Source organism: Etheostoma spectabile, chromosome 21 (genome assembly GCF_008692095.1).
Source record: "Etheostoma spectabile isolate EspeVRDwgs_2016 chromosome 21, UIUC_Espe_1.0, whole genome shotgun sequence".
NCBI classification, from domain to species: Eukaryota; Metazoa; Chordata; class Actinopteri; order Perciformes; family Percidae; genus Etheostoma; species Etheostoma spectabile.
The window spans coordinates 2971941-2991948 of record NC_045753.1 but is presented as its reverse complement, the minus strand read 5'-3'; the positions used below and the strand labels follow the sequence as shown (position 1 = coordinate 2991948).

Sequence of the window (20008 nt, the reverse complement as noted above, 5' to 3'; positions counted from 1 at the left end):
ACAGTATAGGGGACATAAGGTCTATATAAAGACTTCAGATACAGTATTAGGGGACCACTAAGGTCTATATAAAAGCATCCCAAAAGTACCATGTAATGGGAAGATTAGGCGATTATAGCTGTTTTTATCTCTCCCTGCACAGTGTTTGCATTTTGAGGCTGTGCTTGTTGCCCATTTTCACAGATTGTTAGTTTATGTCATATTTATGTTTAAATTGTTTTGTAGCACCATTAACCAAGGCAAATTCCACATAAGTGTAACTTATCGTGGCAATAAACCCTTTTCTGATTATCAGTGTGGATGCTCACATCGTCTTGTACATCTTGTAAATTCTGGAGTGTGGTCTAGACCTACTCTATCTGTAAAGTGTCTCGAGATAACTCTTGTTATGAATTGATACTATAAATAAAATTGAATTGAAATTGAATTGAATCGTTTGTATTTGGTGCGGATGGCCCTTAACTGAAACTACACATAATTCTACATATAGGCCTTGTCAAACCATAAAAGGCTTAAAGTGATATTAATAAAAAGGATGTCTGATTTTTAGTAGTATAAAGTGTCAGCTTCAGACTCTGACTGAGTGGCTTCTCTCATCCAGGGCTTCAGGGGAACATCCACTGTTGACCCTTGAGTGAGAGATGGGTGCTAACCAGTTGAATAGGCCACTGATGATATCTGCTGCGATCGGTCAGACAAAAGCTTTGCCCGTAAGTGACGTTCAACGCTTCCATCAGCTATCAGTGTGTTACGTGATTGTGGTCTTTCAGCGCTTTTATAGGCTATTCATCCTGGACACTGCGTTGTGCTTACTAAAAGAGATATATCAGAAGTGTATTGTGAAAATGTCATCGACCTGTTAACACAAAACTAGTTTTTCACTCCGTGTCTTTTACCAGGTGCCGAGATTACAGAAAATTGCACTATAAATTGTCACTGCAAGACTCTGCACAACGAATCACAAAGTAACACAACCTCGTACTGATGATTTTCAGTTGTTTGTCATTTACAGTACAATTGTGCATTTAAATGTACCATCCCTCTTAGCCCTTAAACATACATACACATAAAAACAAAAGTAAGACAAAAAAAAATATCATACAATATTTAATGATCACTGAGCTGTTTAAAGTGCATGCTGTTCAGTAACCTAACCGCCTGGTAAAAACTGTGAGGCGGCTGGTCTGAACTCTGGTGCCCCTGAGGCGTTTTTCTGAGGGAAGGAATAAGAAAAGGTTGTTTTCTGCGTGGCTGCTGTCCTCCATAACAAATAGGACCTTCGTTCTAAAGCGGGAAGTCATTTCTTACTGCTAGTAAGAAATGTGGTAGCCCGATTTAAAAATGTACCAAGATTTTGTGGACATTCCGCATATTTTATTTCATAAAACCAACAATTATCTCGGTAACACTTTACAATAAGGTATACAAAAAAGTAGGTAGTTAATGATGAACAAGTAAGGAATGAATGAGGAACAACTGGTTAGTTAATGAGTACCGGTAGTTACTGATTGACTGTGATTCACTGTGCCACTAATGATTAGTTAGACTGGTTGACTTCTCTTTGTTAATCCTTTTGGGAAGACTCCCACAAGGAAACAGAAATTTCCAGCATCAGTTTTTTGCAAGAAGAATCCAGTACAGAAAAAGAAAAAGACAGTATAAAGATGATGATAATAATAATAATAATAATTAAAAGACATAAAAAGGCTTGATTTATTCTACTTGGGTATATTGTTAATATTTTGCATATGTTCTGGTCTCTGTAACCTGTTTTCTGTTATTTTTGTGTGTCCTCCTTGATCTTGTGTTTGTGTCTTGTTCCCCCCCGGTCTGGTGTCTGTGGGTTTTCGTTTCCTGTTTTATTTTGAAGTCGGTTTTGTCTTGTCTCCATTTTATTTCCAGTGTCTTCCCCCTTTTGGTGTTTACATGTTTTCCACCTTTTCCCTCCTTGTAACCCCTCGTTACATCATTACCCTGCTGTTTAATGTCTTTCCCTGTTAGTTTTTCCATCGTTTTTTTTTGCTTTCCTTTCCCCCCCCCCCCCCCCCAGATTTTTGCCTATTTTTTTTTTTTTGGGTTTTTGGGGGACCCTTTTTTTTTCCCCCTGTGTTTTTGTGGACTTTTGTTTTTCGAAGTCTGCTGCCTACCGGCTTATGGTCCCCCTTCCCCTCCCTTAACACATAGAAAATAGTGTTTTTGGTTTTTTTAACCCTATACGGGTTTTTAAAAACATTTTAATAAAAAAGTCTTTTTTTTCTCCCTAACCCAATCTGCCGCTTTTTCCGATTTTGGCCCGCCATGATGCCATGGGGGGGCACAAATGATGTTTGTTGTTTTAAACTTACAGGAATGTGGGTTTTTCTGGGTTCCCAGCGGAAACTAACACCTACGGGTAATGCACGGGGAAAAAGATGACGTTATTTGCTCTAGAAAAAAAAAAACCAAAGACAAAACTAAGGCCTTTTCAGGAAATTTAACCAACTAGTTTTATTTTGGCACTATGAATTTGCTCTAAACCAAGCCTAAACATAAGGCCTTTAAGAGAAGGGAGTATTGCAGCCCCCGGGAGTGCTTTAAAACCCTATTTACACGCCCCTGTTAAAACTCCAGAAAAAAGTATAGTTTTGGAGATGCATTTGGCCGAAAAAATTAAAAATGAGAACAAAGCACTACAATTTTTTTTTTTTTCTTTTTCATTCTTTTTTAAATCAAATTCTTTAAAATAATGGAACAGGGAAGGGATCGCAATTTATAAAGTTTAAACAGCGGCCTGCCGGAGTTACTTTGCCGCCTTCCTTGTCACTGATCCCATCCATCTTTGCCTGGGGTTTCAATTGCAAGCCAAGACCAAATGAACATGTACAAAATGATACCCAAATTTTTCCTAAAACAAAAAAATAACCCCCTTCCTTTCCACAATCTCTGCTCTTGTCTGTCATTTTGTGAAAAAAAACACGTTAAACCAATGAAACCCGCTTTCGCGTGTCTTTTATTTTTGAAGGGCTCAGAAGGATGAGGAAACTTAAAAAACGTAGTATAGGTAGAGGGGGGGTTTTTCTTTGGAGGGCTTAGTGAAAATGTGCTGGTTTTTTACTTTTAACAAGAAATCTAATAATGTTTCCTCGGGGTACCCCGACAAAAGCGAGGCAAATGAGCTGGTGCTTGGCTTTTATGGGGACAGCTGGCCTCTCTATTAATGGGGTTTTGCTTTAAGACTGTAGTGGATGTCTCAAAACAGCTGTGTTGAGTGTTTTAAAGTAGTTCAAAGCGCTGAGTCAGGAAAAAAAAGGTGTATGAAATAGGGGAATGTAAACTTTCCCCAATTTTGGGTTTTAGTGAAAACTGAATTGTCCCTGAGTCTTTTAATTTTGTACCCCCACTACTTTTTTAGGGCCTTTATTTAGTTTTTAAACACTTAATTTAATTGTACGGGTTATAATTTTAGTGCCATGGTGGCAGTTGCTCTTAATTATGGCTTAAAAACCAACACCTCCCTTTCATTTTCCCCCCACTCAGTGACAACCCCCTGAAGGCCAACCTGAGTTTGGGATTTATCTGTCAGAGCGGCGATGGAACCCGACAAAGCTGCGGCTAAAGAAAGGGAAATGCAGAAAGACAGTCACCGGGGGAAAATGATACCCATTAGAAAATCGCAGTTTACAAAAAATTAAATCTTGAGTCATTCGGATCATAGAAAGCCCTACCCTCCCAAACCTGATCCAATGACTGTACGCCTTATGCACCTTTCCCCGCTGGTTGCGGGATGGGCCCCGCAAATCATCAAATCGGGGGTTTGTTCGGAATCCCCTGGATTGATTAGAAAGAGGGGCTTTCCCCACTTTGGGGGAGCCATTATATCAAGAAATCGAAGGGCCCTTTTTCGTCATAAACCATCAACAAAAGTTTATACAGAACAGGGTGCGGCTACGGACTCCTCGTCTTGCTTTGGAGAAACACCATCTTGTCTAAAACCCAATGTCTTCCCCCTATTTTAGATCATTAAAATCAAAGGGTTTTTTATAAATAAAATTTTAAAAACCTTTTAAAAACCTTAACCCCAAAAGAAAAATATAACGTCAAATTAATAAAAAATTATTTATAAAATAAGTAAATAGCTAAAGCTAGAACTTCTGAGCCCCTCCCCCCAAAGCTGACATCGGGTGCCTTCCAGGAGAGTTTTTCCCATATCCCTCTTTTACCTAGGTTCTGGCTGTCCCAGGTGGGCCCAAACAACCCCCAGGGGCAAATTGCACCAATTCGTAAATCACCGAAAGGCTTGCGGTAAAGGTGGAGACAGCAGGGGGAGTTGTTTACCCCGGGGTCACCTAGGCGACACACCCTTTCGGAAAGCGAGCATGGACCTGGCCCAGGGGAGTCCCCGGTGGGGTTTTTCCCATGAAAAATAAGGCCACTCGTCGCAGTGGGGACCGCGGGGAAACGTTTTTCCCGTGTGCTTGGACTCAGGGGCAGCCCCAGCGGGACAGGGGGCCCCTTTTTGCCCCGGTTCGGGAGAATTTTTATTGCATTCAACGGTTTGAAACAAAAACCAAAAGGGTGGGTGGGGAGCCCCCTGATGGGAGGAGAATGGGGTCCCCCTTTTGGGGCAGAGACACCGCAGGGCGGGGGCTCCGTTTCTTTTTCAGCTCCTTTTCCCCAAAAAGGGGGGAGATCTGGGGGTGGTAGAGAACCATTTTTGGGGGGGGGGGGGGGGGGGGATTCAAGTCAGTGGCTCTTGCCCCCAAACCCCCCTTCCGGAGTTGGGGCCTTGTTTGGCCATGCAAAAAGGCGGGGAAAAACTTTTAAATAGCAATTTTACCCCCTCTAACACTTCCCTGGGTTTGATTTTCTTATTAAAATCATCATTTTAAGATTTATTTAAATTTTTAATATAAAGTATTAAATAAAAAATATTTTTTTTATTGAAAACTGTGAAAATCCCTCAGTTCACTTTTGCATTCCCTTGCCAACGTCTCCCAAACCCTTCCTTTGGTCATGTTTTCGGGGGATTTTCTTTCTTAATATGTTTTGGTTTTTTTTGCTACGGGATCCAAAAAATTTCCTTGGGGAATTATTATCTATTATCTTTTATCATCTATCAAAGCAAGCCTATACAAAAAGACCCAACTGTCCCACCGTTTTTTTTTTTTTTCCTAGGTCTTCCTTTACAAAAGTTCCTTTTTGAACCAATTGTCCACCTTCCCATCGAGCATTTCCTCAAAAACTTCTGTCTTTATGTACTCAAACACTCCCCCTTTCACTTCTTTCTGTAAACCCAACGTTCTTTCACCCCCCCCTTTTTGTTTTTCAAGTCCCAAATCATTGCGTCCCCCCTTTGATAAATACCCACAAAAAAAGAAGGATGTGGAGAGGTTTCGGGATTTTTGTTCAAAACAAATTAAAATTTGATGTCTGGGGTAGGGCGTGGTACCCTTTCCCTTTACCTCTTCCCCCGCGCTAAGTCTGCCCTTGATAAGTGGGGGAGACCGCTGGCGGGGGGCCAGGCGGTGAAAGGGAACAGTTTTTTTAAAAGGGCCCTGCCACACAAATTTTACAAATTTTTTTGGGAATGGGGTTTTTACCCTGGACCTAAATTTTTTTTTGAAAAAAAAAGCTTTTGGTTCCTTTTCGACCTTCTAGCGTGGAATAAAAGCCTGCAGGAAACCCTTCCTTTGGGCCGGCCCTTATTAATATTCTACAACTGCTGCTCGCTCGTTGGCTAACAGCTGCCCTGAGGGCCTGCTACCCCTTCTTTACCCCCCGCAAGGGCAGCTCTGAATAATAAAGAGCTCGACCGCATGACATCAGATGACCAGCTTTTTAATTGGCCTGATTTCTAAAGCTGCAGAGGGGGAACAGTTCTTTTCACATTTTTTTTCATCCAATGGCCCAATATTTTAAAAAAATGCAAGTAAAAACGGGTTTTTTGGGGGCAGGGGCCCTTTAAAAAGCTTTCAGTCACTCAAAAAAATCTAAGACCATTTTTTGTCCTTTTTTCCTTTTACCGTGTATGGTTTTTCAATAGTATAATAAAAAAATTTAAAACTAAAAAAAATTTTGCATGGGAATTTAGCGGGAAAAAACTTTTTTGCAAAGTTTAAAATTTTTCTTACTTTTTTTTCCCTTTTTTTAACAATTTTTTGGGGCTTTTTTTTTAAGGTTGTCATTTTTTTGCGTAACAACACTGTAACATAACTTTAAACTGTACTTAGTTTGCAACTTGTTTACATTTTCAGTCAAAAAAACCTCATTTAAAATATACTGATGTTTGATTAGAAAAGCCAAAAATTTTGGAAAATTTTTTAGATTCAAATTAAAGGAAGGTTTGAGGTAATCAAAGACTGGAAAATTCAATTTTTTTAAACTATTTTAAACCCCTCAATTTTTTTTTTTTTTTTTTCCAAATCTAAAAATTGAATAGACCAAATTTGGGAAAATAGAATTTTATTGCCGAAGACTTTGGGGAATCATCAGTTATTTTTGGGGGAATTAAAAAAAAACATTGATAAGGACAAGGGTCAATTTACCGAACAACAGAGGACAACAAAAGTTAAGTTAATGTACTGATTTAAAAAAAAGATAATTTACCCTTTTTTATAATTCATTTTGTTTGGTTTTTCAAACAATTGGTCGGAGTTTAGGACCCGAAAAAAATTGCCTGGCCCCTTGAGGGGCGTCATGAAGAGTTGTTTTTTAAACAATGTTTGTGGGGCTGTGGTTTTCCTTTTATCCCTTTCTTTTGTGAGGTAGCCGTTTTTGTGGGGGGGGTTTTTCCACCTGTGTATATTGCACTTTTGTTTTTCCAAAAATTTTGCACTACCCCCCAGACCAGAGCCGGGTCTTTTCAACGTTGGTGGGAAAAACAAAAATTAGGCTCAAACGAATTCTTTTTGCCCCATGGTTCTAATGGGGAAATAACAACTTGATTTTTAAAATCATTACTAAAAAAATTTGTTTTTTTCCTCTTCCCCTAATCTACCCCCCCGCACGACTCCCCACTTTTTTTTTTCTCCTTGAAAAACAACTCCCCTTTTCAATGTTTTAATAGCTAATTAAAAAAAACATAATACTAAATTTAGACTAGGATTAACAACGGGACCCGTGGTGTCCGGGGAAGATGGAAGTGGATGGTTCTGATTGATGGGAAAAGGTTTTTCGTGTGCAACTTCTTTAAAACAAAGGTTTTCCCTTTTTTTTTGGGGGGAATTGGTCAAGTGGGCCTCAGGTGGGAAAGTCCTTGGTGCAAAAATCTTTAAGGAAGGACAGAAAAAGGGGAGCTGTGGTTTTTGAATTTTAAAATTTTTCGAGGAACATCTGTAGCTTCCCACCCCACCTCATTACCCGGGTATTGACCAGCACCCTTAAAATTTTTAACCCTTTTTGTTGTCTTCCCCAAAAAAAAAAAAACATTTTTGGGTTTCGGGTTTTTAAAATTTTCTATCACTTTTTTTCCAAAATTTGCATTTTCAATGTTTGGGTGCTTTTTTTTTTTTTTTTCCCAAAGTTTTTGATATTTTTAAAGTTGGCTTTAGACTTATTTCAATGGCCTGTTTTTTTGTGACAAAAAAAACAAAAAAAAACTGAAAAGGGTCAATTTGCCCAAGGACACAAGGGGGTTAAATTTGTTTTCTATTTTTTTCAATTTTTTTGATTTTTTTTTTTTTTTTTTTTTTTTTTTTTTTTTGATTTTTTTTGGGTCATTTTTTGAAATAAAAAAAATTGAATGTATTTTTTTTTTGCGATTTTTTTTTTTTTTTTCCAACATTGTCCTTTTTTCAGAACTTTTTTAAAGGAAAAACGGGGGTTAAGGAATCAAAAACAATATCCTGCCCTTTTGTTCTCCTTCAGTGTTGTGGACGGGGCCCAGACCCTTCCTCCGGCTTTTCCCAGAATTCAACACCATACTACATACAATTTTTTACCGGAATCCTTGAATCCATGCTGCTAATAATCGACCGCCCTAGGTCCAGCTCGTCATCTGTCTTCCCTTCAAAAAGGGCCCCCCATAAAAAGCCCCCTTCACAAAAAAAGTCCATCAACAGAGGCGGTTTCTGGGAGACGAGCCAGAACCTTCATCTCAGGATACTAAAAGGAAATCCAGGTCTTCTGTGTTTCCTTCGTTCCTTACGTGAAAGGCCCCAGAAACCTACTGATCCCAGGAATTTAAATGTCATGTAATTGTTAAAATGAGAGAATGATGCTCCCCCCAGGGTCACATTTGGCAAAGATAAAAAAAGGGGCACATTCCAATGTCTGTCAACATAATTGCAAAGCTGTGGACAGTCTTAGGTTTGGGTCTGCCTGTAAAATCCAATAGCGTCATAATTTGAAAGCATGAGTTACTGTATTGGTACAAAAATTGTGCTTTTTAAATTGGGTTTTCCAAAGTACAAAATTTTCACGGGAAAAAAAAGCAGTTTACCTTGTTTTTGGCACACTTTGTTTGAAGTCTTCTTAACTTTTAGGGCACTATTGGGAGCAGGGCGCCTGAAGCCACCAACTTCATCTCCCTCGGACCGTAGGGTGCCGATCGGGGGATGATCGACACTTTTGCGGATTTCTCGCAGGGGAAAAAAGGTAATTTTCAAAAAATTTTAGGAATACTTTTGGTGAATTTCTGTTTTGTCTGTTGCCTAACAAACTAGCCACCCATTTTTTAAACATACAACAAACCGGGCGGGCACATTTGGGGGGGGCATGTTTGGGGGGCTTGCCTACCACCCGGGATTCCCTGAAAAATCTATTTAACGGTGAAAAACGCTCACATTTTAATGAGCTACAAAATTTTAGTTTTACGGATTGCACGTGGTGTATTTTGGGTAAATGTTGGGTTAAACAAGAAAGTCCGTTTAAAAAATTTAATTTAATAAAGAAATTTGCTACTAAATCGGTAAAAAACACAAAAAAGGAAATTTTGGAAGCACACACAGTTTTTCGCCACATTAGTGGGCATTGTTGTGCTGAACGCGTTCTTGAACGATGTTCCGAAGTAGGCTCTGTAAACGCTAAAACTTCTGGAACCGTTCTTCGGGGTTTTTGTAAACCCCCCTTTCTCAGGATAACTTGTTTTCAATAGGGTGCCGGTTTTCTATAAAACTTCCCGAACCCGGGGCTAAAACACACCGGGGGGGAAAAGGCCCTTAAATTGTACGGAAAAAACACCTTATCTGAAACACCATCACCACTCCCCCACCGCCCCGCATGATCATCAAACACAAAGCCCTGAGCACAACACCAAGGCTTGTGTGATCTTTAAACTTTTTTAAGAAAAGTTGGGTGATTGCAAAAAATCGGCTTTCTGTCAAACGTTCCCGCCCCTTTTCAAAAAAAAAAAACCCCTTTATTACTCCCACAAACCTGAAACGGTAGGGCTACGTAAACAAAGCAACCCGGAAGCATTTAAAGGTAGGGAAAAGCTATCAAAATATAATATAAATCATAGTTTCAGTGTTAAAACTTAAAAAAAGGTGTCTGTGGTTCTAAGGGGAGGGGCAATAATAAAAAAAAATTTTTTAAAAAAATTTGCAGCAACATTTGGAAAAACATAACTTTCATGTTTTGTACTGTGACCTGTTCAAAGTTTTAAAATATGAACAACTAGTTAATTTTAAAATGTTAATTAACTTTGAATAGTTCTGATAAGTGAACTTTTCCCAAAAACTGTTGTTTGGGGCATTTGGAGAACATGTTACATTACTGCTATTTCTGTTTTAAAATTGTTTCAAAGCCAAAAATGGATTTACATATACGTTTGGCAAAAAAAGGCATTTTTTTTGCAGGTTTAATATTGAAGGACCCTGTCAAAAACTAAAAACATTAACAAACGTGAAAGTGTTTCCTTTTATCCCCTCCGTCCGCACTGGGACGGGTGAACAATGCCAACTTTTTTTTCAAATCAAAATTAAAATAAGTCTTTTCCCTATTTTTCAAAAACACCCGCTATTATGAAACGTTTTCTTTCAATTTTCTTAATTAACTTAAAATCAAATTGTTTTTTTCTTTTTTTGAAATTGTTTTATACTCAAATTAATCTTTTTAAAAATTCATACTAAAACGGGTTTTTTTTTTGTTTGGGAAAAAAAGCATCTCCTACAATGCGTAAATTCCATTTTCTTTTCTCTGCAAACCATCACTTTAATGGAACTTTTTTTTAACTAAACATAATTTTCCTTTACAGAAATGCTTGTGGCAACTACCTTGAGGACTTCTCTCCCGCTTTGGCTTTGGCTCACATTCGGAGGGAAAAAAGTAAAACTAATAATAAAATTAAATATATATATATATATACACTCCCGGCCCTTTATTGACCCCATCTGAAAGGGTTGGGCCCCCTTTTGCCTTCAGAACGCTCATTCTTTTGGCAAGATTCAACAAGGGCTGGGAAACATTCCCCGGGGTTTGGTCCCCTTTTCTATCATCACACAGTTTTCCGCAATTTTTTCGGCTGCACATCCTGATGCAATCTCCCGTTCCACCCCCCAAACCCAAAAAATTTCTCTAAAGGATTTAGACGGGGGACTTTTGGAGGCCATTTGAGTACCCGCCAACTCATTTCATGTTTTAAAAAACCCTCGTATTTCCAGCTTTATATGGCCATTATCCTGCTGAAAGACCATCAAATTGGGTACATTTTGGTCTAAAAGGGGAATGGTCCAAAAATACCGTAGGGTTGGGGTTCAACTGCTCAATTGGTACCAAGGGGCCAAAAAAACCCCAAAAAATACCCCCCACCATACACCCCCCCCCCCAACCGTTTGAAAGGCAATTTTCCAGCCAGTTGTGACGCCCAATTTTGCCCTACCTCCGCTGTCGCAGCGAAATCGGACCCTTTAGACCGGCAACGTTTTTTTTAATCTTTTATTGTCCATTTCGATGACTTTGCAATTGTACTCATTTTTCCCTTTTTTTGCTGAAGGAGGCACCCGAGTGGTCTGCTGCTGAGCCCATCCCTCAAAATTCCGTCTGGGCTCAGAGATGCTCTTTGCCCACCTTGGTTGTAAACGGGTTGGTTATTGAGTCATTGTTGCACCTTCTACAGCTCGAACCAGTGGGCCATTCTCCTTGACCTCTTGCATCAAAAAGGCATTTACGACCCACAGAACTGCGCTAATGGTGTTTTTTCGTTTTCGGACCATTACTGTCAACCATAGGATGGTTGTGCGTGAAAAACCAGTAGATTGCAGTTTCTGAATTACTCAGACCCAGCCCTTCTGGCACCACCAATCATGCCACGTTCAAAGTCATCCAAATCACCGTTTTCCCCATACTGATGAGCGGTTTGAACGCGGAGATTCTCTTGCCTGTATACAATGCCTAATGCACTGAGTTGCCGCCATGGTTGGCTGCTTAGAAAATTAAGTGTTAACGGAGCAGTTGGAAGGTTGGTACTAATAAAGTGGGGACTGTGCAGCAAGCCACGCAGTTCCGCCGCCTTTTTTGGGAACTAGAGGGTTTTTTTTTGGAATACTTGGCTGGACCCAGACAAACCCAGACTCTACTTGCCAGCGGCCCCAAGAAATGAGTTTTGAGAACCCTGATATAGAGAGGAGAGAAGGCAATGGTATGTGACACTAAAGCTGTACTAGTATGCTGAATGCCACTATGTTGGAAGGGTACTACAAGTGATATTCACGGCTGTCTCGGCCATGGGAAGTTAAAATAAGAATCATCGTTAATGAAAGGGGACCTACGGAAAGTGCACTGGATGGGAAACCAGAAACGCGTTGGAAGAGTCAGATAAAAGTCAAAGAAAAAATTGCAAGGTGCAGGAGGACTTAAATATTATGTATGAAAACCCTGACTTGTGGTTATTCCCTCTGCAACCTTAAGACGACATAGAAGACTTGCCAGTTACAAAAAGCAACTGGAAGGAATTCATTGGTTGACACTGACACTGGTGCACTTCTTCAACCTCCAGCATTTCTGATGTCTCAGATGATACTGATATTGGTGACATACAGCTCTCATAATCAACAGACAAGAGAAGGGGCCAAAGTTTTTTGAGATTCCAAACTTCTCAGTTGATGTTTAGAATTCAGATGAGACAGAATTTGATATGCTTTTTTGTATTCTGTTGGATTAAGTGTGACTGAGGGTTTTAGCTCGGTGACCAAAAGACAGTCTACGTATCACATTTTCTTGTCTTGTAGGTGTTTGCTTGAGTTCAAAAGAATCGTTACAACAAACCTGGAGACTGACTTTTTTGGTGCTGTGACCGCTACACACCACACTTGTCACCTCATTCATAGGCCAAGAAAGGAAGTGTTGGAGAGAAAATGCTGAGATTGTGAAGCAAAGTGATTCAAGGAGTCAGTCTACAGATTCGTTTTGCTGTTGGATGATTAGATCTTCAAATAACTTACTCCAATCAGGAACTGTTCTGCACTGTTAAGCATAAATGGGACACCTCTTTCCAAACTTTTGAATGTTGGCATAATCTTGAAACTTTGTGTTCTATCCACTTCTAGAAACCAGATGTGCCAGCAGTGCGGACCGCTTTGTTCTCAAGATCCCTGTTATTGCTTGTGATGACACCAGTAACTTCTACAACACCTCTTTGTAAGTTCTCGTATCTTAAAAGTACATACTGTATTTCACTTGTGAGTTCAGAACAAAGATTGGCTTGAATGTTTTTTCTGTCTCGTTTTTCTTCTTTTCTTTTTGTTCTCTTGATTTTTATATACTAAAGTGCAATATTATGTTTTTACTGTAACTCCAATCTGCATATGGGACCTGCGGATGGAAATTAGCCTTGGTACCAATCTGCACAATTACGTTACTGTTGTTGCTAGGTTCATCCATGTGCATTGTCTGAATTAATAACAACGAAATAAACTCTGAATACAATTTGTATATAGGATAGAGCTTATATTTCATTCATGGTTTTTAGTGGATGTTTGATGCTGGGGTGTGAAGTGAAAACCTAATAGGGGAGGGAAGTGGTGACTTGAAGATGACTTGATGACAATTGATGATGCCATCAACATTTACTGGTTGTAATGTTTGGTTTTGGTTGGGACCACAGGATTCGACATTTAAGGAGGCCTGGGACCAGGATCTGTGGGTGTTGTGACTTCATCGTGAAGAGCGCCTACTCTATACCAATAATCTTCCAATCTTGAGCCCAGTGTCTACTGCCATCATTCTTGAAGGAGGTATTGTAAATGGACAGTCTCCAGAACCTACTCAAGCACTTTGTTCTTGTTTGGGTTGCTCATAGCATACACTGGACTCCCCTAAAGCATGAAGAACACTTCAACTTACATTAAACGAGTGATGCTTGGCCTTGGAGGACAACAAACTCCCCCCTAACTTCAAACTCTTAAAATCTGTTTGAGTTAGGATGGGGGAAATGACTTCAAGAGTGACCTTTGGTATACCATTTTGTTTATAAAGTGGGTTCCAGCTGCTTTTATTTGTAAATGTGGTTTTATATCAGCCACTGGTTCATCAGCACGTACATTTAGAGGCTGCGGGTGGTTTTTGAGGTCATCATACAGTCGTGAAATGGTTGCCATAGTTAAAAAACTTACTGGATGTACTTGTACTAGGGTTAGGCAGTGATTCTTCCGCACTTGATAGGTACTAAGTTTGGCCTTTTTAAAACCTTGTTATTACAAAAGTAAAGCACTATGTCAGGACTATCTTAAAATAAAGGTTCAGGGTTGGAATTTCTTCACAAAGACAAAATGTATGTCTTTTTATAAAGCCAAAAGACATGGCTGTTATATTAATGGAAGGGTGATTGAAGAACAATTTTGTACCGAGTGTCTTATGAGTAGGCACACAGTTCAGTCCAACAGAGTTTGTTGTTCCACACCCGTTGGTGGTTGCTTTAACTGTACTTTGAAAAAAAAGATATTGGTATGGTAGTGAAATAGGCATGAGTGTGTGTTCTGGTTCGTGAGAAGAGAATATTTGTGGTTGGCACTAATACCTGACATTGATTCATTTTAGTCAGAATGGTGTCTTCAAGTGGTACTGATCAATGTATAGTAATGACTAACATTTTAATCTCCTCGAAACCAATTAGTACTCTCTTACCAGCTTGTCTCAGGCGCAGATTCAAACTGTACCGATACACCATAAAATCAAATATATTTCCCAATAACTTCATCATCTGTAAATTAATCGGGTTTAAAAAAAAAAATTATAAGCAGTGAAGCAAGAATCATGGGCCAACATTTGATTGATTGAAATACAAGGTGTAGCTGGGCCAAGCACACAATAATAATTTTTAAGATGTAAAACATTCAGAAAAAATTACCAAATGTCAAGGGAAGGGCATACTTAATACCAGATTCAAATGGTTTTAAGACTTTGATTTAGCATGTAAAACTAATAACAATGGTGTTGAGGTGTTAGGAAAAATACAACCTGTTTCAACTATAATGTGGTGGTGTGTAAAGTATTTTGGAAAAACATTGATGCTACTTTGTCCTTCTTCTCGGGTTACATTTAGGTGACAAGTGTATAGTGGAGTTACAGAACGAGGAGAAGTAGGGTTGAGCGTTTCGGTGTTGAGATTGTTTATTATTCTTTAGATAAAAATCTAATGTCTAATTGATTACTGTAATGGAATAAGGTTAAAAGTGATTGTTTACTTAATTTACAAAGTAACAGTTACTTGGTCTTTTCAATCGGTGTGCTCCCTCTTCAAGGAACTAAAAAACACGAAACTTCTAGGTTGCAGGAATTGTCACATTAGTTAGGCCGAACTAAAATGATTGTGTTTAGGTACACACAAAGTAACGTTCACATGACACTTACTTAGTTTGTTTGAAATAGTAATTCTGAGTAGTCTATACTAAGGTCAGGAGTACACCTAAAACTAATGGTCTAGTACACTGCCACAATAAATGTTTTCCTTTTTTTAGTTTTTTTTTACTTTTTTTAAAACAACTCAGCGGAAGTATCCTATACTAAACAGGGGATTTGTTATTAAACACGACAATAACTATTCAACTGTATTAGTTTTGTAAGTGCAATCGGTTTTGCATGCTTTTTTGCAAGTAAGGTTAACTAAGTCGGATTTTACAGTGTGTCTGCTTAATATCTCAGGTCACTGTGACACCACACAAAACGCGTGTTTGGCCACAACTCAGTAATGAATTTGCTAATGACATTTCACACAAATGTCTAATAGGATTAAATGAAGAAGTGATGACATTTTTTTTCTCAAAGGTCAATGTCTGTGTGATATCAGAATGGTCATTATTTAACGGCATAATTTAGGAACAGAAGAGGAGATTGGGAGCATATTTCACATTTAATAATGAACTGGTGACACTCACCTTGAAATTGTCGTGATTGTACAGGTCTTCCAACAATGTAAAAGAGGCATTGCCTACCTTCAGATGAATCTATATTTAAGAAAAGGGACCAAGGAAAAGCAATGCGAGGACATAGATATGGAAACTTGACACACTCCAAAACATATCCAAACATATGGATACTAGTCTACCCACAGGTTCATGGGTTGATGACACAGACTGCAGCTAGTACAGTTTGCATTGGCCATCACCAGGGCCTGAAGTTGTTTTTTTTTTTTTGGACCACCTGCCACAGTCACTTTTTACCAGCCAGTTTTTATTTTTAATTTTTTTGCCTCATTAAAGATGAAAACCAGGAATTATTGGGTCTCTGTGATCCTATCCTGTCCTATTCATGGTAGCCTACTCGTGGACATTGCGCCGTCACCACGTGCTGTAGTAGGGGACACACATTCATACGGTTTGATGAAGTACTTTTTGGACTTTAACTTATCATTGCACCTACAATAATGTAGCTGTCCTCAATTTAGGTCATCCTGTACATCTCATCTGGGGTTTTTCCTGCATCCACCATGTGTGTTTTTACAGCAGCAGCAACTTTGTATTGAAAAAACGTTACATCGTACATTGATGTTAAAATGTGTACATGTTGGCGGGACGACGTTCGCTGTACATTGTGTTGGTGAGATGTTTGAGTCACACACGTCTCGTCTTCATATCAGAAACAAGGCAATGAATTTGACCCATTTTCACTCCTGAATGGTCAGCGGCTGCACATGGGACTGTTGAGGTTGTCGCGAGTAATGAAAATGTGATAGGCGGCCCCCCGCCTATCACTTATGAGGTCATAAGGAGCAAGGTTACCTCCACTTTCTCTGCTTTGCCCGCTCAGAGAATTTTGCCCGCCCATGAGAGAGAGACATCATGGCTTTCAAACGAGCAAAGTGGCAGGTTGTTAAGGCCACACCCCCAGCCACCACCTTGCCCCCCACCCCCTATTCTCAAAAGCTACAGACTGAAAAATGGAACATACTAAGGAAAACATATTGTGGGATTGGTTCTAGTGGCTGTAATTCTGCGCCAAGGCTGAATTTTGGGAAAGAGACTCCAGATACAGTATTAAGGGACCACTAAGGTCTATATAAAAGAGACTTCAGATCCAGTATTAGGGGACCATTAAGGTCTATATAAAAGAGACTTCAGATACAGTATTAGGGGACCACTAAGGTCTATATAAAAGAGACTTCAGATGCAGTATTAGGGGACCACTAAGGTCTATATAAAAGAGACGTCAGATACAGTATTAGGGGACCACTAAGGCCTATATAAAGAGACTTCAGATACAGTATTAGGGACCCTAGGTCTATATAAGAGACTTCAGATACAGTATTAGGGGACCACTAAGGTCTATATAAAGAGACTCAGATACAGTATCAGGGGACCACTAAGGTCTATATAAAAGAGACTTCAGATGCAGTATTAGGGGACCACTAAGGTCTACATAAAAGAGGTCAGATACAGTATTAGGGACCACTAAGGTCTATAAAAAGAACTTCAGATACAGTATCAGGGGACCACTAAGGTCTATATAAAAGAGACTTAAGATACAGTTATAGGGGACCACTAAGGTCTATGTAAAGACTTCAGATACAGTATTAGGGGACCACTAAGGTCTACATATAAGAGACTTAAGATACAGTATAAGGGGACCACTAAGGTCTATATAAAAGAGACTTCAGATACAGTATCAGGGGACCACTAAGGTCTATATAAAAGAGACTTAAGATACAGTATAAGGGGACCACTAAGGTCTATGTAAAAGACTTCAGATACAGTATTAGGGGACACTAGGTTGCTGGGTGTATGTATAGTCCTAATATGGCTCTTAGCTCTCATACCGGTTTGTTCAGGTAACCCGAGCTTGGCTGCCAGGTGCCTTCAGATCCTAATTTGCATATCAATTTTCCACAGCTCCTGCTGTTAGCAAAGGGAGGGAGCTATAGCTGGCCTGGGATCATCAAACATCTGCACTGATTCTTCACTAAATGTTTTCGTCATCCAATAGACCAAAATTAGTCAGGGAAAAGTCAAAAAGGTAATCAAATTCACAACTTAAAGCTATAAGAACTGTATTATGATAGCCCCTGAAAACGTGGGTATTTCTCTATAAGATTAAATATTCACAAGGAAATAGGTCATTGTCAAAATCAATGTTAAATAGACTTTTTTATCTCTTAATGCCCTCATTATCCCCGTTTTTAAGCCAACCCAGTCTCACAGACGTTTGTGAAATAGTCACGTAATTTATTCTATTGATTTGTGTGCAAATACACAATTTTACTGTTTTTTTGCGTGACAATCAGCACTATTTTCTTTTTTTTTTTTTGGAGTAATGTATTTAAATTGAAAGCATCTATCCTCCATCCGCAGCAGAGAAGCTGCATGACTTTGCGATTTTTGGTATTTCTAGCACTGTAACCTCTACATTAATCAACATTTATTAATCAGATGTTATCGTGGTTCATTTCGTTATTTTAATGATATTATTTTGGTTTTGTTACATGTGAAGTATTACAGTATGCACAGAACACTACGGTGTCCATACGGTACCCATATACCACAATGCAATGCGGTCATCATGTTAGAGAATCCAATGGTATCACTTCAATGTACACAATGTTTTAATTTTCTGGTTAATAGCTAGAGACAAAAGGGGAAAGAAACATTAGCATTATTATGTGTGGAACTTTGTTTAATTTAACATCACACATTGTTAGTTTTAAATTAATTACTTTTTTGAAAGAACAATTTGGGGTAATACTTATGTTTAGCCAATGATCCTTATATCAGTTGCCGTGGTTATAGCTTGTAGCCATCCTAAACTTTGTAGCCTTTACTGAGACTACATTTTAAATGAGAAGGGACAAGTTTTGGAAGCAATTTCTAAGTAGAAGAAAAAGCAGATTGTTGCAAGGTTTTTGTTACACAGTACGATGCATACAACCTTTATGGGTTCACAATATGTGTATCTACCCTCCTTTTATGAAACTTATGTTTTGAATGTGTGTCACACCCAGATGTAGAAGCCTCTCAGTGATTGGTTTTTGATTAATCACATCTGGGCTAACACTAGACAGGTCTATAAATAATTCCTGGATATGAAAAGGTAAAGAGTGGCACAAATGTAAAGTGTGCTGATATATTCATTGGAATATAATTACACTCATAAAAAGACTGTTGGTTTTCAGTTCTTGTTAAAAAGAAATGCACATGGCTAAATCAACAACAACGCCTCTACACCTGGCTGCTAACACAATTCATCCCAATTTACAGCAGTTTAAAACATAAATAATAATACAAATGTGTTGTGGGTCTATGTAGAATCTCTCCCAGACTGAGAACTGAATCACAGATCCTTTCTCTGAAACATAAAGTCTGTTGAGTGCACATCGTGTCATCTCCTGGGTTTTATAGCCAGAAGTTCTGACTTTTTTCTCAGAATTCTGAGATTAAAGTTAGAATTCCGACTTTTTTTCTCCGAATTCTGACTTTAATCTCAGAATTAAAAAAAAAGTCAGAATTCTGAGAATAAAGTCAGAATTCTGAGAAAAAGTCAGAACTCGCATACATTTTTTTTACCAGTGGCCCTAATCCTCTTCTGTAGGATCCATCATCGAGTTGTCCCCGAAGATAAGTTGTTACTCATGAGAATAAATTTACTAGAATAGATGAAAGAATATTTACCAGCGTTCCTCCGAGTGTAGTTGGCACCTTTACTAACTGCAGACTTGTCATAATTGGCTCAAGAGTAGGTTTGGCTGTGGTTGCAGATGTCCTTTGCATGTGGAATCCTGCTGGTCTTCCAGGAGACAGAGGTTTTGAAAAGGAGGCAGCAGGAAGTATCCTCATTTTGATACTTCTAGAGGAATTAAGATCAACAGGCAGCTGATGGCCAAATGTGGCTCTGGAGGACGGTATGTGACGCTAAATGGAGAACAAAAGGTACAATAAACCACTGCAACCAGTCTATAGGAGTGGAACATGTCAGCCTGACTTTTCCAAAGTGCTGTTACTTATCAAGAACAAAATCCAAATGCAACGAGAGCCAATAATAAAACCACCTGCTGCTGGGTGACTGTTCAACGTCCCTGTCACCAAAGATAATGTAAACCTAATGAGTAGAACAGAGAAATTGGCAGTGAGGTAAGAATGGAGGCAAAATAAGAAGGTGGAAGCTGGAATAAAGAAATGGTTAGTGACATGAAAAAAAAAATAGGGAAAGTGAGACAACATGAGGCGTGAATAAACAACCGGAAAATTCGACGGGTCGTTCCACGAAAATGATCGAGACTGGTGTTTGTAACTGACATTTATGACAGCCGAGTTGTGTGCCTGAAGAGCCTCTCGCAGCTATTTCACGGGGAGAGGACTATTAAAATGTCCATTTCTATAATGTCATCCTTGTTAGTGAGTTAGATAGTTGCAACATACAAGCTCGGAATCACAGATCTGACATTTATTGGAGCTGTGGGGAAACTGAAGGAAAGGAGGGGAGGAAGAGTGTAGGGATTGTTACTGGAGCTCGACAGCTCGAGTCTTTTAATGTTTAGATCCGCTTTCATCCAACACAATTACGCATTCCTTCCACATGATTGATAGTCTTTGTAATGGCGCGTAAAGCCTCGGCTTCTCCTGAGACTTGGTGATTGAAGTGTGTGTGTGTGTGTGGGTGTGTGTGC

The 20008-nt window shown here is 39.1% G+C and overlaps 1 long non-coding RNA gene across 1 annotated transcript; it reads left to right on the top strand.

Moving 5' to 3' along the window:
- Positions 1-217: 217 nt before the first annotated feature.
- On the top strand, positions 218-19443 carry LOC116671140 (uncharacterized). The gene is made up of 3 exons (XR_004327205.1): positions 218-296; positions 16334-16338; positions 19430-19443. It is a non-coding gene; the product is annotated as an uncharacterized LOC116671140 (long non-coding RNA).
- Positions 19444-20008: the final 565 nt, after the last annotated feature.